The sequence below is a fragment of the Anopheles funestus genome, chromosome 2RL (assembly GCF_943734845.2).
Source record: "Anopheles funestus chromosome 2RL, idAnoFuneDA-416_04, whole genome shotgun sequence".
Taxonomy (NCBI): Eukaryota; Metazoa; Arthropoda; class Insecta; order Diptera; family Culicidae; genus Anopheles; species Anopheles funestus.
In genome coordinates, this window is record NC_064598.1 from 55,191,102 (window position 1) to 55,207,279 (window position 16,178).

Here is a 16,178-nt window from a genome sequence, read left to right on the forward strand (position 1 = left end):
ATATTTACCAGCAAACAATGTGATAATTTGAAAATTATACCGTTGCAGGCGACACAGGTACCGCTGGGATGTGGGCTGTTTCGTATTGAGCGTCGTGTGCAGGACCAAACGGAAAAGTGAGCGGAAACACCGAAAGCGACTGGGAACACTGCTGGAGCTGGGGCTGAGTATATGACGGGCACGGCATTCGATGGTGAAAACAGGTTCGGTACTAGCTCAGGTTTGATGTAGTTCCCTGGCAAAAGCTGGGCGGTACTGAGAAAGTGCAAACAACAAGACAAGCTCTTGACATTTCTCATCTTTTAACGGAATCGATGCCGGTACACAGAAACGCTGTAGAGCCATACAACGAAGCACAATGCAGGCAGCCACAGGTTAGTCTTACTGGTCGGCATGTTTGTCGGGAAAAGACAACGATCCATGATTATGCAACAAGACATTTCAATCCGCAAATTGTTCTCGAGCCGGTTCACCATCCGAGCGACACACGTGTAGTTCAGTGTGTTCTACGAACGGATTTACCGGAAATTTCCAACGTACCCAGGGTACGGGTCCCGGGATTCTACCGTCAGAGATGCTATCTCGAGCTGTGCAACGACATTGCAGTTTTCCTGTCAAATGGTTGCGTTGGCAGTAGATTGTACTGCTGTGAGTTGGTGGTGCGTCATGCACAACTGCTTTTCGGTTCCACAGTTCCACGTAAGCCCGCATAATACGCTCAAGGTGGAAAAGAAACCGAGTTTGCAAGTTTGTCTAGTTAGTAACTGATAATAGCATGAAAAATGGAACAAATTACCGCCGAGTGCGTGTTTTCCAGTGCAATCCAATTAGTGCGAGACTGCTTTACTGTAATTACGAGATGAATAAGCTGCTCAATCCTAGCAAACTACAGCCAATTTAAAGATAAGTCGTTTTTTAAATCTTTCATTAGATATATTTAAAGTTCCCCTTTTTTCTACTTTTAATGAAAAATGCTTGAAAAGCGAAACATATTTGGAACAGACATTTCCCTTTATTTCTCGAAATGATTTAATTGATTCAGGTTGTTATTATTGCGTTCATTTATGAAGCTCATTCTTAATATAAACTCTATTTAATTTTATTGTTTACGCAAACATGTTTGCATTCCTTTTATGGTATAAAAAAGTAAAGAGAGTTCGAGTATCTCCCTAATGCAAATGTCGATGGATTCTACATACATCGGACTGAGAAACATCAAATCAAAAAGACAGAAAGGCATCCACTGGTTTTCTTTAAACAATTTTAAAAAAAACCATCAATATAATGCGAAAGTTACTGCTTCACCTTCTGTGCTGTGAAGTCTTCCCAACCGAACTGCACTCTGCTCACCTTCGCACAAAGCAGCCAATTTTGAGCATGACAATTGAATTAAACTGCTAGTCGTTGTATGTTTGTGACCGCTGTCATACTAGTCGTATCTACCCAAAAGGAGCCGAACATTGTTCTACAGTGGTTGCCTGCTTCCTGATATCAACCCCCAAACCAAAGGCTAAAGGTCCATCCTCGAGGGAATGAGAAGCGTGGTGAGGTTTATCCGGTGAGGTATGCCACGAAGCACGTGGTTTGGATATGAGACGGTTGCTGCGTCATTTATTCTAGCAAGTCCTGTGAGGGAATGGGAACGAACGCCTTCCTCGGGACTTGAATCACAGCCACAGAGAAGAACACTGCGGTACACAGCCGCTACCGCAAGAAAGTGTATTTGTTATTCAAAACACATAAAGTCAACATTGATTACATTCCCTTTGCTTTCGGTTCACTCAACGAGCTCGAAGATTTCACCGAGTTCCCGAACTTCAAGGGTGCACATAGCCACACAAACATGTCAAACCATATATACACACACACACACATACTTATACCCACCTGGGCCCGCATAAGGATCACTGCATCGGAGAATGGGTAATAGGGCTCGTGACCGCTCCACCACCAAAACCAGCCAGCGACCGGATGCGGAAATAGCGTATGGAAGCTGTGGTGGTGTTTGCAATGCTTATTGTAACCCATTTCTCATTCACGGAAGAGCGCAAAAACGGCTTCCTAGGCTCCGGTTACCGGAGGGGATCGTTTGTGTGATGGCCACCGTTAGCTAACACGACCGAACCGCAGCGAACGCTTCACCGTTGCTCGGACCCCTAAAAGAAGAAGAGCCCGTGCCGAATGGAGAATTACTAAAAATTACGTTTATCGCAATCATAAATCTTTGGATTACGAATTTAAACGTAATTTTCTATTTCTAACACCATGCCGCCAAAGAAGAGAATGGGCAGAACCATCTTGGTTGGAGGTTTACACTCCTGGAGACGGCATCAGTTTATTTTCGTGTTTTCCAGCTGAAACCGATGCGATAACGAACCGGTGTGCTTCCCAAGCGGTAGCATCTGTATCCTTGTGCTCCCATCGGCAAGATGAGTTTGTGGCTCGGTTTAGGTTAGCTTTCGCAAGCGTCTGTTGCACAATCTCCTGCACAGGATTCCGACCACCAACTATGTGTGTTTTGGCTGTATGTACGCACGTATTGCTCCCATTTCTGTGCCTTTTTTATTTTGGCCACCCCAAGCAATGCCCACCCCAAGATAGGATCCTTTAAAAGTGGAATTCTTTTGCGTGAGAGGGCGCATTTCATTCTCGTTAGGACTTTCAGCCGACTGAACCAACCGCCGGCGGTATTGTTTTATTTTTGGTTTTTCCCCCATTTCCCAGGCACGAAAAGTGAGCCGATTTAGTCTTCCAGTGGAAATGAAATGTATTTCTTCACCTTCACCTAAACCAAACAATCCATGGTCTCGTACAGTTGCTGTGGGATGGTTGCTCTTAGACCGTCGTCGGTAGCGATTCCAAATGGAGAACCGTTTTCAAGGCACATTTCTTGTGGTGCGAGATCGGATCAGGGCAGGATTATTCAAATCATTCATCGTCGATGAAGTTTATTTACCGGAATTATTGGTGCGGATTTTCGAGCGTACGGTAGTAGTGTGGCGTTGAGTTTCTCTACACGAGCCACGAGCCACGAGCCTGAGTTTTGGGGCTGCGGTCTCGAAGTGGTCTACGAAAATTGAGACTAAAGCTGAAAAGCACCCAATTCCCGAGCCTGTATACCGATTCCGGGGGTGAAGAGTCATGATGATCCCACTTTACATGTGCTCCACACCGAGAAACGGACCACAGGAAAGGTGCTCTAGTTAAAATGTGCCGAAGCCGAACCAAGTGAACCAAGCGATCCCGTAGTGGTAAGGCTTCGTTTATCTTGCTATCTTCGAGTGCTCCGTAGAGAGATTTGGTCTATTCTAATGCTTGATCCTCTCAATATCTTACCACTCTATTTTATCGTTCTCGTCTACATCCGTTCTATCGGTTGCATCGTTCCATTCACTACCTTTTCATACAATTGTACCACTAGTATACAGTTGAAATCACTAGAAATTTTCACACAAAAGCTCTCCATCCGATTGTAGTTACAGCACGAAGTAAGACCGAGGAAACAATCATTCTGAGCAGCAAAAAAATATCTTACGATGTGATGGGTATTGGGAAATCTTTGAAGATAAATTTTTAATGCGACAAATATTATTTGAAAGACTTAGATTTGTAGAACAGAGAAGAGACATCAAATGTACTTAATATCGTCAATTATTATTCTTAAGAGACATCAAATATACTTAATATCGTCAATTATTGTTCTCCGCGATTCTTATTTTTATTCTCCAATTTAATTCTTATTTCTGTTTTTCTGTCCAATATTAGACAAAGAGTAGAATAAATAAATAGTAGAATAACATACCAAGCACTGTAAATATAATTTACAAAAAAACTCACTGAAATAGTACAGTATAGTCAGTACTATAACGGGCAGTTTTGTGTCAAACAAGCTTTTCAACTTGTGGACTATTTTCACTGCATCCAAAGTATTCAAAGGAAGCAAGCTGGAACTGTCAAATGTCTTAAAATTGTAATTGAAACATACATCATCATCTTTTTTATTGTATTATACACTCCATTTAAAGCATCGTCTTTGTTTTAAAGCATGTTAATAGATGATTATCAGCCATTCTGTACTATGGTATTCAAACGAGAACATTTTTTCAAAAGCAATATTCATAGTGCTCGGTGAGGCATGTTAATTTACCATACCGAAAAAGAACAAGGAAATAGTTACGAAGCGATTAAATGGTGAACCTTCGCTTCGTTTCGTTTATGCAGCCTTTGTTTTTCGTTAAAATGAGCAAACAAAAATAGCAAAGAGTTGTCAAAGGGACAGCATAGAAAGCACCCAATTACCATCAATTGTAATGCAAATGACCTACAACGACATACACTCTATGAACCTTTTGTTTACGTTTGGTTTTCGTTATTGTTTTACACCGTTCAGCTTAATCGCTTTCCCTGTAATGGCACTGTCCCAAAGGGAGAGCGTTTTCACGCCTCATATAGTGCCATTTTTATTGAAATTCTCCCAGGAATACCGATGCTTTATTTACGCTTTTGTGCACCGTAAACTTAAATCGCCGGGGGAAAAAGATAAACTTGTAAAACAGCACATCCACATCGCTTCATTATCATTCAGGTTCGTTACAGAGATAAAAAAAAACATTTATAAGTTGTTAATTTACAATTTCCAACCATCACGTACAACTGTTTCGAAAGAAAGCCCTGTACTCAATCTAGATAGTAAATTACCTATTCTGAGTTACAACGGTACCTTTCGTTTTTATATTATTCTTGATGTACTAATTGTAAGGTTTAAATTCCCAGCAGATGGCGCTTCCGTTGACAATTCAAATGTCAAATTTAGAAGTGATTTTATTATTCCGGTCAATCATGGCTTTACACATGATTAAGTGTATTAATGTACCTCTGTAAGTTCTGGTTAGATGATGCAGTAGAATCAAACAATCATTGTAAGTCTCTGTGAGGCTGAAGTTTATTAGTTACGTTTAAGAAATGGTTTTGCCAGCATAAATCCAACTAAACGATTGTCTAAGGTTAAGTAAAGCGTAATATCGAATGAACTGCTTGGTAGCTTTCAACAGAAGCAATATAGGCGACACAGCTCGTATACATATTCTTCCAGATAATCTTTCAATCCATAACGCAACAATCGGTACAGCTAGACACCAATCAAGCGCTTAAAAAATGAGCAAATCGAAGAAATTCCGTCAATTCATTGACGACATCACAAATATCTTCGTAAGCTTATCGACCTCAAGCCAGCGAATGCGAAATGACCGTGGTTTATGAATTTTCATATAAATTTCCACCCAATCCTCTGTTGCGAGGAAAGATTATGACAACAAAAAATCAACCACCTCCAGCACCATGTAACCGTTTCTCGAAGGTGGGCCACGCAACTGGGTAGTTGTTTTTTCTATCTCTTTATCTCTCTTTGCTACTCTCACTCTGTCGCTCTGTATCCCTAACTCTGTGCTCATGTTTTTGTGTCTGCGTTATTGTTGATGATAGTACTGCTGCTGGTTCGCATCACCATGCGACAATTTAAGCCGCACACGAAAGCCGAAGGACCTTTGGCGAGAGGATAGTCGAAATCGCGTTTCGGATTGCTGCTCCCTTGACTTCATATATTATTCATAAGCGAAATTTAAATAAAGAAACCATTCCAAGATCCGTTCTTGCCCGAAATGGGACAACGGTGACAGTGCCAGGATTCTGGATACTAGCAACATTCGCAGGCTGAACGTTTAGGGTTTTATAAGAGGATGTCTTAAGTGATGGCGGAAAGAGGTCGTTTTTTGCAGATCAAAAACCCTTCGCCGCGCTGTGAGGATGTAAGGGTTCGAAGGAAACACGACACGATACAAGAAAAAAAAATTAGACAACATAACTGGAAGCAAGCAGCTTGTCGAACGTCATAATGGCTGCACTAAATGCGAATAATATTTGATATAATCTTTTACGATTATCCGTCCTCTATAAATATGTTTATGGCTTTATAACAAGCGAATGGTGACGTTTTTTATCTTCTTCTTCATCACATGCTGACGACAAACACATATTGTTATCCAAAGGTATTTAAAGCAAAATGAGGTTGTCTGGTAATCGAATTTATATATTACGCAAGTAGAGCTAAAACCACAACTAATTGTAAATTAGAATACTAGAATCAAATTTGTTACATGTGTATGTGTCTTCCCACATTCCGAAAAAAACCCGACTCCGAACAGATCTGGAAGCTTGAAGCACGAAACCTGATAGACAAACAAGAGACGATCAAAGAAGCAACACAGTAATGAAGTGGGTTTCATGTTTAATTAATCATCATTTTCATTTTTAATCAAAATTTCAATTCGGTTCCATTTGAACGCTTCGAAATCGTCGTCAATTTGGCGAAAAAAGGTACACCACCGTCATGTCACGGCGCAATTGAACGTTTTTCGATGGCTTTATCGTAAGGGTGTAAGGATTGTGTTTTCCATTTGTTTCGTGTTATTCGTTTTACGTTTGCTTCCTGTGTCAACCATACTACCGCCAACCCATGTTCACCTTGATTATGTATGTGAAAACCATGATAATAACGATCGCTACCGAGAATGGTGGAAATTCGTTTCAGATATCATTTAAACGCGAAACAAACACAAGCAGTCGCACACGAGTCTGTCATGAAACGGTTGAATAAATCGATGGAGAAAGTAATAAAGTTGATTTATGTGAAAAATCATAATTGTAATTGAAATGAACACCCAATCCTGTTCGGTACGTAACCATTGAACATAAATTTATGAGCAATTTTCCATCTGGGAATATTGCAGTTTATTACAACCTTTTGTTTTTTCGCCACAATGATACTTTTTTTCTCCTGCAGCATACACAACAGCGAAAAAAGGTTCTTAATAGACCTCAAGAGATATTAGGATTAAAGAGTTGATTTATGAAACTGAAAGTGATGGCGACAAAGAATGAGGTAAAAATGAATACACCATTTAAAAGTTTTAAAAATATACATAACAAACAACAGATTCTTGTATTAAAGCTTAAAGAAATACTTTTGGTTATGTTATGCTGTTATAAATTCCCTTTCAAAGTGTTTGTGAAGTATTTTCTATTACATATCTGCACTATCATGCTTTCCTTCTGTTATGTGTTCGCCACTAAGCCAAACTGTACGTCTAACAAAATGTTTAGCTAGGTTAGCAGCGCAAGACTAACACATGACAAGCATCGTCGTGTCAAATTATAGTAGAAAGAAGAAACTATCAACTTGAAACAGAAAACGCGAGCATCGCTTGAAAATTGTTTGGCCTGCTTCAGAAATCCACATCAGAGCGTAAACCAACCACACAGGACCAGACTCCACACTAAGACACCGTGCCAGTTCAGAAAGAAAACTATCATATGAAAAGTAGTCTCTTGGGTGAAAGTCTCGCCGGAAAAGAGCACATCAGTAGCATCCGAAGGATGCATCACGACCGAACACGCTCAAATAACGAAGTATGTGTGTAATGAAAAATCTTCCATAAAACAGTGCCACTTTGCAACCACCGAGTGCAGGTTCTTCTTATGTAAAAGTCGTCTGCCCTGCACATAAGCCTTGGGAAAGAACAGAACGTTCTTCGGGGAAAAATGGTTACACTTTCGAGTGTCATAAAATGGGGTAAATTGATTTTTCGACACAAACCAACCAACTAAACGCCCTCAACCAAAACCGACGGAAACTGTCGATGTGGGAACATATTATCTACTCACAGATACTTTGCAGCATAACCTCAGCGCACCTTCCCGCCGCACGGCGAAGGCAGTGGTTAAAGTTGCATCCTTCTCCGACGTCTAAAAACACAGTTAGTGATTTTTGCTGCTTAAGTTTGGAACGTTTAAAGCGGTAGGACAAACTTCAACAGCCCCTGGGGGTGGAGAGAAACTACTTCGTGCATTCTTGAAAGTATTGCCTCTACAGAGAACATAATTAAATTGAGCACGCCGAATGACACTTATGCGTAGAAATGTTTCAATGTTTATAAAATTATTCCCTTTGTTTCCATTCCCTTCAAAGCGATTACAAGCAGCAGAGTACTTGTACAATTAGTAATTATAACATGCAGACAAGCATTAATTAAAATCAAACATCAATTTATTTATTTGTTTTTGACTGTTTGTTTCGTCGTATTTTTAGTAATATTTAAACGAAAATAAGTACATTTTTAGGAAGGTAAAACTACATTTTATTTTGCATGCTCTGGTGATACTTTTGTAGCAAAGATTATGTGTACATATAGTTTTGTGTAATTGATGTAATTCATTTCTAAAATTGAAATAACTACAAAATTGTATTCTTCATCATACATTTTTCTGCATTTACAATTTTAATGATCCATTGGTCACACGTTTTTTCTAAAGTATTGGAGACCGCTGCAACGCAAGGTAATGCAGATAAACGAGATCAACAATTGTAACATTGATCAGATCCCTTGACAACAACGCGTAGAAACCATGTAATTTTGTCCCAAACAAGATAAAACGATTGCAATTCCTTTGTGTACTATAGGTCAACAACGTTAGTAAAGGTTTAAAAAACAAACGGCACAAAGGATATCTAACTAAAATAAATCTGGTTGTTGGTCTATTTCTGTTTTTCCTCTTACAGATTTTCTTTCGTCTACGTTGTGGTTTGTTATTTCGGTATACGACGACCTTACGGTTAGATAATCTGCGAAGGGCGAAGAGATATTTATATTCACAGATAAAAACTGATAACTTTTCCAAAAAGGACATAGATCAACATTGAAAACACATTCCTTCTCCCTTAAAAAATTTTTTACAGCGAATTAATCATACAATTTCAATCTGGGACAATTTTCTTCCGGGGGTTTATGGAGACTCCTGCTAATTGAGGACTTCTGCCCTTTGCATTTGATTTAAGTTTTACTGTAAATTTTCATTTCATTCGATTGCTTGTTCCAATTTATATAAGGACAAATTTGCAGAAATTAGTTCTGTTTGTTATCCCATCATACACATGGTGCAAGACAACAGTACTTCTTTTTGGCTTAACGACCTCTAAGATTATGCCAGTCATTTCTGGCTCACTAGACTTATTTTTACCATGTAGCCCAATAGTCAGTTCTAGCTACTGGGCGAGGGTGCGTATGGGATTTGATACCCCTATCACTACATATCCACCCCTGGTTATTCTCTCATATGCGGCCTAGAAATCTATGAAGAGATGGAAGGAGAGGAGCTCATATTCCGTGATCTTCTCCAAGATCTGCCGGATGGCGAAGATCCGATTAGTAGTTAATTTTCCGTTTCAGAATCCCCGTTGATATTTACATACTATTTCTTCTACGAATGGGACAAGACGATTTTATTAAAATAAAAAAAAAAATCAAAACAACAGATATTGTAATTTCAATGGTGTGTCTAACTATATTAACTAAACTATTCAACTATAGAAATCAAATTAGAATTCGCCAGAACAAATACTTTTGGTTGAGATTTTTTTAAATATATTTTTTCTTACGATTCCTGAGACCATAGCATGGGGTACCAATACGAATAGAATTTGGTATCGTTATTGTTGACCACTACTATAGACACCACTACTACACTCTCGGGCTACCTCTTATCATTTATTCAATTTGTTATCTAATTAGGAACATTGTATGGTTCTCCCACTTGTAATATGTTTTCCATTCGCAGGATTTATTTGCCATCTTAATTAGACTTGTTAAAAAAGAAATCATTCGAATAGCATGCATTAGATGCCCAAACAACAAACAAAGCTAATCCGATACAAAGCTACAACTATTCAAATCATCAATAAAATTACTGCACCGCACGTACAGTACAGTAGGAAAGGCCAGAGCAAAGTTGTCGTTTTCGTTATCGCTACCACAAAAGTATCGTTGGGTAACATCCTACGTGGCCTCACACCCTACAACCACCATCCCAGCGATATCCCAACCGCAGAGTTTGTGGCTTTCGCTTTTACATTGCGGACGTGGTACACGCACCATTCGTATGGTCGCGGTCATTCGCGGTTGATTGTATAATTGTATCCCGAACGCAGCCCCCAACCACAAACCGACGAGTGCACATTCGACGGATGGGTTTTCCACGGGTCTGCGATTCTCCACCGATCGCCTGTGGATAGGCCTCCAAAAATACAAAAAGCTCATTTACTATGCAAGTGGCGCGTGTGCATTACTCCGGGGCACACGGGCTGTGCGGTATGTCGTATGCACAGCTCGCACCAACAGTTCCCGATTCCACGTGGATACGCGGGCAGTGCCGTCGTCTGCTATCAATGAACTGGTTCACTGCAATCGCGTTCAAAGTTTGCAAAGTTTTATTTGACTTTATCCACACCCTTGTTAATCATCTGCTGTTTCCCCCTTCATTCACGTGTTTAATTTTTATGTTACTCATCTGTCGGCACTTACCATTTCGTTTTGACCGGAGAAAGTTTTTGCCATAAAACCGGGCATTGGGGAAGTGTGTTTCGGAACGAAGGCAACCGACAATGGTGCACATAACAGTGGTCTTTGCGTTTTACTTCCGGATAAAGTTTTTGCGTGATCGTCTCTCCCACCTCCCGAACAACGAAGCCACGCGCATCCAGCAGGGACGGAAGGAAAATTAAATTTTTCACCATCCAACTTTGCTTCCTCTGTACGTACGGGCAGCTGAACTGATGATCGATCGAAGGATCTACGTGAAACTTGTGCTTTGGTTTGGCTGTTCTGCAATTTTGGTCACAACCCGGTTGAGTTCAACAGGTCGCAAGATACCGATGAATACAATTCCGTGTGTATACTGGGCGATTGGATAAAAATTTGTAGTGCTCAAGCAAGCAACACAACAGCTGTCAACTGGATTCCAGATGGAGAGAAAGAAAGAGAGAGAGACAGAAAGGGAAGCTTCCGGTTTGTACGATCCCTTCCGTAACGCCTACCAGATACATCGTAGCGTTCCGTTTGGCCGTGTGTGGTAACAAATTTTTATTGCTCACTGCATTGGCAAGTAGGGTGACCTAGCTGTATACAACCCTTTCTTCCTTTAATAGCTATGGTCGCCGACGGAATGTAGACGAAGACGACAACGGGCCCACACGAAATGGGCGCATTTCGAAGCCAGCCTGTGTGTCGACGGTCAGGCGCTTTGATTTATGGCATTTTCCTGATTAGGATTTTTTATGTCACACCTGCGGCTTGCCGATGCGGTCGTTGGTGGTTGCGTTGCATTCGGCCTTACGGTTAGCGTTGACGCCTTCGACCACCATTAGGACACGCGTGCGTGTGCAATATTTATGATGCTCGTTTTACACAATCGATGTCATAAAACGACCGGTCACTAACAAAACATGTCAATGGGTTCGCACAACTTTGCCATTACTTAAAGCCTCGGACTCATACTTAAAATATTTTTTTACCAAAAAAAAAACAACATCTACGTATGGATGGTACAATTTGACACTATGTGCATTTAGCTACTAGAAATAGGTAACATAACCACAGATCGAATACATATTTGCAACCAATCAAGATAACAAAAATCAATGTTTTCAATAACCTTGATCTATCTGGTGGCAGATTCAAAGGCTATGACCAATTTGTTGCATCTTTCTCATTTCTCGAATACTGGGTCGTCTTGTGCAGCTTGTCATGCTTCCGTCGTTTGTTGGTAACCCATTAACGAAATGGAAGGACATACAATGTACAATCGAAAAAAAGCTAAAAAAAAGTCTGTCGATTGAATTAGTCGCACAGTCTTCGTGCCATTGGACACGTTCCATCACTTGTCCCACATTTCGGTCTGCTTTCGATCCGAACATACTCAACGCAAGGAATGCATTTCGCTTCATCCGCGCCCCGCATATTCTTCATTCTCCATGTGCGAGACACTGGCATTGCCATCAGGGTGATAGCTTCGTAATTAAGCGCCAGCTCTGGTACTACAAGCAACCCAAGCGCATGCCACCTTATTTGTATGCACCGTGCAAATGCTTTCGCTTCGGGTTAGGCTTGTTTGTGCAAATGATACATAATTTATGAAAAAGGTAATGTTTTTCTATTATTAAATTTGTTGCCAGCAAATGTATCGGTTTTTTTTGCATGCTTTTGTGCTTCTGCATCGGTATGTGACTTTTTTTTATTGTTGTCTAGATTAGCCAACCATGCTTTTTCAGACAAACAAAACACTATGACTAATTTATGTTTGCATTACATCATGTGTCATTATTCAAATGTTGGGAGAATGCAAACGGGAACGTGATTGTTTTTTGTTCAATAAAAGAACACCTTAAAGCACAATATTCTGACGCTCTTTAATAGCCGTTTGATAAATGGTCAAATATAGCAATGTTCTTCAATTATTTAACTTCAATTAGTATAGTACTTAGTAGTGTTAAACGCGATTGTACATTATGTATTGGTTGGCGAGTGATTATTTAATTGTATTCTGAACAGAGTCCACAACCTAAATAGTTAGTGTTCAAAGTGATTAAGATTCATGAATCTTAGAATTGAATGAACGATTCTGAATATCTATTATGAAGATTCATGAATCCTAATAGAATCATGAATCCTCAAACATTTATGAATCCGAATAGAGTCACGAATCTTCGAATCTTCCTTAATCGTCAAAGAATCATGATTCCTCATAAATTTTGGGGCAGTCCCGTGTTGTATGTAGTGGCGGTGCCGGTCTAAAATAACAGGAACAGGAATCAAATCCCATCCGGATCGTATCCGAGTACAAAGTACTCGTCAAAGAAGGCAAGCAATGGTAGACCAAGGCCTTTTGAGATTGTAGTCCCACAAAAGTCATCATTGTACTGACCCAATCGCGTAAGTCTGCCCCCGCTATAATCTAGACAACGAGTCGCCCACTTGGGCTATCGCATCGCACTATCTTTTGGTCATATGACTCTTCACTGAAGATTATGAAGACGAATGGCTATTTTCATAAGATTAATTAAGAAGAACAATACAAAACTCTAATATAAAATAAAAATTTTGTATTTTTATTCAAGTTTTACACTTATTTTATTACATGATTACGGCTTTTCCCGTATTGTTAAAGTTTTACACTTACCAGTAATATTTTTATTAAATTACTATTTTTTAAAAATAAAATTAGTATTTTCATTAAATCAAAAGTTGAACTCTACTTACAACAAATAATTTTCAATATCTTTTGTACTATCTGGTTTCCATTCATTCGGGGTATGCAATTGGTTTGAAACTGAAAAATTGCTTTCATAAGATAATGTTTAACCAGTGTTTCAGTTAAAATAAAAATCTTAAATTATTTGAAAGTTTAGTACTTTGTAAATCAAAACAAAAATAATAGTATAAATTAAAAAAAAACAACCACCATAAAAACATCCACGGTCTACCCGACCTGAAAGGAGAATCGATAAAAAAACAATTTTACACCATGGTCAATCATTTCCGCACTAATCTCGTCATGCTAGTTTTCTTTTCCATTCGAACCTTTCAAAGGAAAATAGCAAACGTGACATCGCCAATTTTATCAACCGTGTCCTTACCATCTACAGCGTATTAAGTGTCATGTTTTGTTCAGCTCAATTTATTGCCAATGCTAGATGTTAACCCTTTCCTTTTTTCTTCCACGTTTTTTTTTACTTTGGAAGAACGATCATGGTTTTATTTCGTCGTGAGAAAAAAATGTTTACAGAAAAAATTTAAACCATCGGTAGCATCAAGGTCAATGAAATAAATCGAATGGATGTGACATAACTGCTTGTCTGCGGATACAATGGATACTATTTTCATTTCCAACGTGCATTTCATGAGAGAAGATACGCTTCAAAAGTCTCAATATGAACGATGAGCTGTCAGGGGCACTATCGAAACAATAGTGGAGCTTACAAATTACGTTAGGAAAAGACATAATTAGCTTTCTTTTGTTTGTCAATGACCTAACGGTTTACCTGTAGACCTGTTAAGATTGATATGAAATTCAATCAACATTTACAGTATATTTCACTGAAAACCGAACCACAATGCCATAAAAGCTTCAGGAAATGAGTTGGCACAAGTATTCATTACGTTAATATTTATATTTATTAAGTTTATATTTATCAAATCAATAAGAATGCAACTGACAAATATACATATTGGCGCCAACAAACTCATATGACCTTAATTGGGTTCGAGTGCGATATGCAATCGATTGGCTCATTCGGACAATGAGCACTAGACGCCAAATAAGGTAAGTAGGTCACAAAAATAGCAAGAAGGCGAGGGAAATTACATACATAAATATGTACCGGGTGCATTTTAATACTTTGGTTCGGTTTTATTTATTTCTGTAGTTTCCACCAGTTACTCGTAACAAACGGAAGTCGTGGGCGAAAGGCGAAGAACTATGTCGCTAACTCTTAGCTGCAATCCATATTTTAGTTTCAAGTTTTATTTCTTCCTTTTGAGCGCAAAACGAGATCGGAACATTGCCAAAACAGGAACATTCAACGAAGTGCACGAATGTATCGATTCGAATGCATCGTATTCTTCTGAATGCAACTGAACTGTACGAAAGCAGAGTAGAGTTTTGATCAATATTTGGAATACATACAAATGCATCGATTGCACTCGATAGCCAGACGCTTCTTTAAGATACATGAAACGAAAACGCACGAATAAGTGATACACTAAGTCGACCGCGTATGAGAAAACTTTTGCCGAATGCAAAATTGCACTACACCGACCGGCCGTGTGCACAGCGAGAAAAGTTACGAGTTTGCAAGGACCACAAAGAGTGGCAGCTACCAGAGGGTAGCGGGATGGCAGACAACTATTCCGTGTTGAAATAATGGCAATTTTACCTATGTTTACGCTTCCTCGCGTAATGTTTCTGCTTGCATGATGCCGTAGAATGGGAGAATAAGAGTCTCTTTGGGTCGTTTGCTACTGCATTTATCCATGTACCATTCGTTTGCCGTCGGTGCGGCCATTTTATGGTACTGATCAAGATGCATTTTTCTGCTGCTGCCGTTGTTAGGCTTTCCCTTTCCATCTCTGTGTTACGAGACATGGCAATTGCACACGGACAGCGAGTATCAGGCGAGACCCGGGACAGGAAAGAGCTTGATAATACATTCGCATATCGTAAATGTCGCACTAGCAGTCGTCGAAGTTTGTCTGGAGTGTGTTGCAGTACATACAGCATGCACGTTCATCATGGGATATCCAAGCCGGAAGACCGTGCGTCAGATAAACCGAATGCGAAAAAGAGACCCTTTATGAGCGTGCCACAGCAGCAGTGGCAGGTTGGTGGCCAGTCTTAAAGTGACACGTACCGTACAAGACAGACAACATCCGGTATGCCTTCCTGGCGAGACCAGTACCATCCAACGCCAACGCCGCCAACGTTGAGCAGCGAATGAATGGCGGAAAGAGATTGGAAAAGATAAAAGACGACATTTGACTGCTCCGGTTGGCCACCAAGACAAGAAAGACGAAACTTTTAGCATTTTGCTCCGTAAAACCCCTTTCGACGACTTGCCATCAAAAATGCCAGCGGAAGCAGTTGTCGTTTGCCAGCCCTCCCGAAGTGCACGATTGCCTACAATTTGCCAGCACCAAAGCAGATATGCACATGCACGCGCACTATAGTAGCTTGTCAGTTACCCTCGCCGTTACCCATACAGTGAAATGTCTGCACTCGAAACAGACCTTGAGAACGGGAGCGAGAGCCAACGGAACTCCCATGTTGTCGCATATATTCATTATTATATTATGCACTTCCACTTCCCATAAACAACAGCACTCACGTACTTGTGCAATCAACCGAAACCAAAGTCAGCAAAACCCGGGACCCGGCCTGGAAGTACGGGCGGAAAAGTACTATCATTGCACGGGTGCTTAAAGACAGCCAGGCAGCATGGTGGTGGTGTTGGAACGGTTCCGCACCAGCGGAAGGTTGTTGTTATGTTGACCTCCTATGGCTCGGAGCCTGCCAACACCATGGTTTATTGGATATTGAGTGGGCTTCCACAGTTGAGGCAGGGTTCGGATTTTCTTCACCCCATCCCATCGTAAATGCATCGGAAACGGGGTCCGGTATGGTTGCTCCTTATGCACTTGCTATCATTATTTGAGCTCATGCTCACCCACCCACCAAACGACCCAATTCGCAGCGAAACGATGCAGCGATCCACCGTGTCCCGCTGGAATATGGTT

The 16,178-nt window shown here is 40.2% G+C and overlaps 1 protein-coding gene across 5 annotated transcripts in view; it reads right to left on the bottom strand.

Annotated features, from left to right (window-relative positions):
* LOC125760686 (uncharacterized) overlaps positions 1-16,178 on the bottom strand; it is a 111,772-nt gene that overhangs the window by 35,815 nt on the left and 59,779 nt on the right. The gene's annotated exons all lie outside the window — the stretch shown is intronic.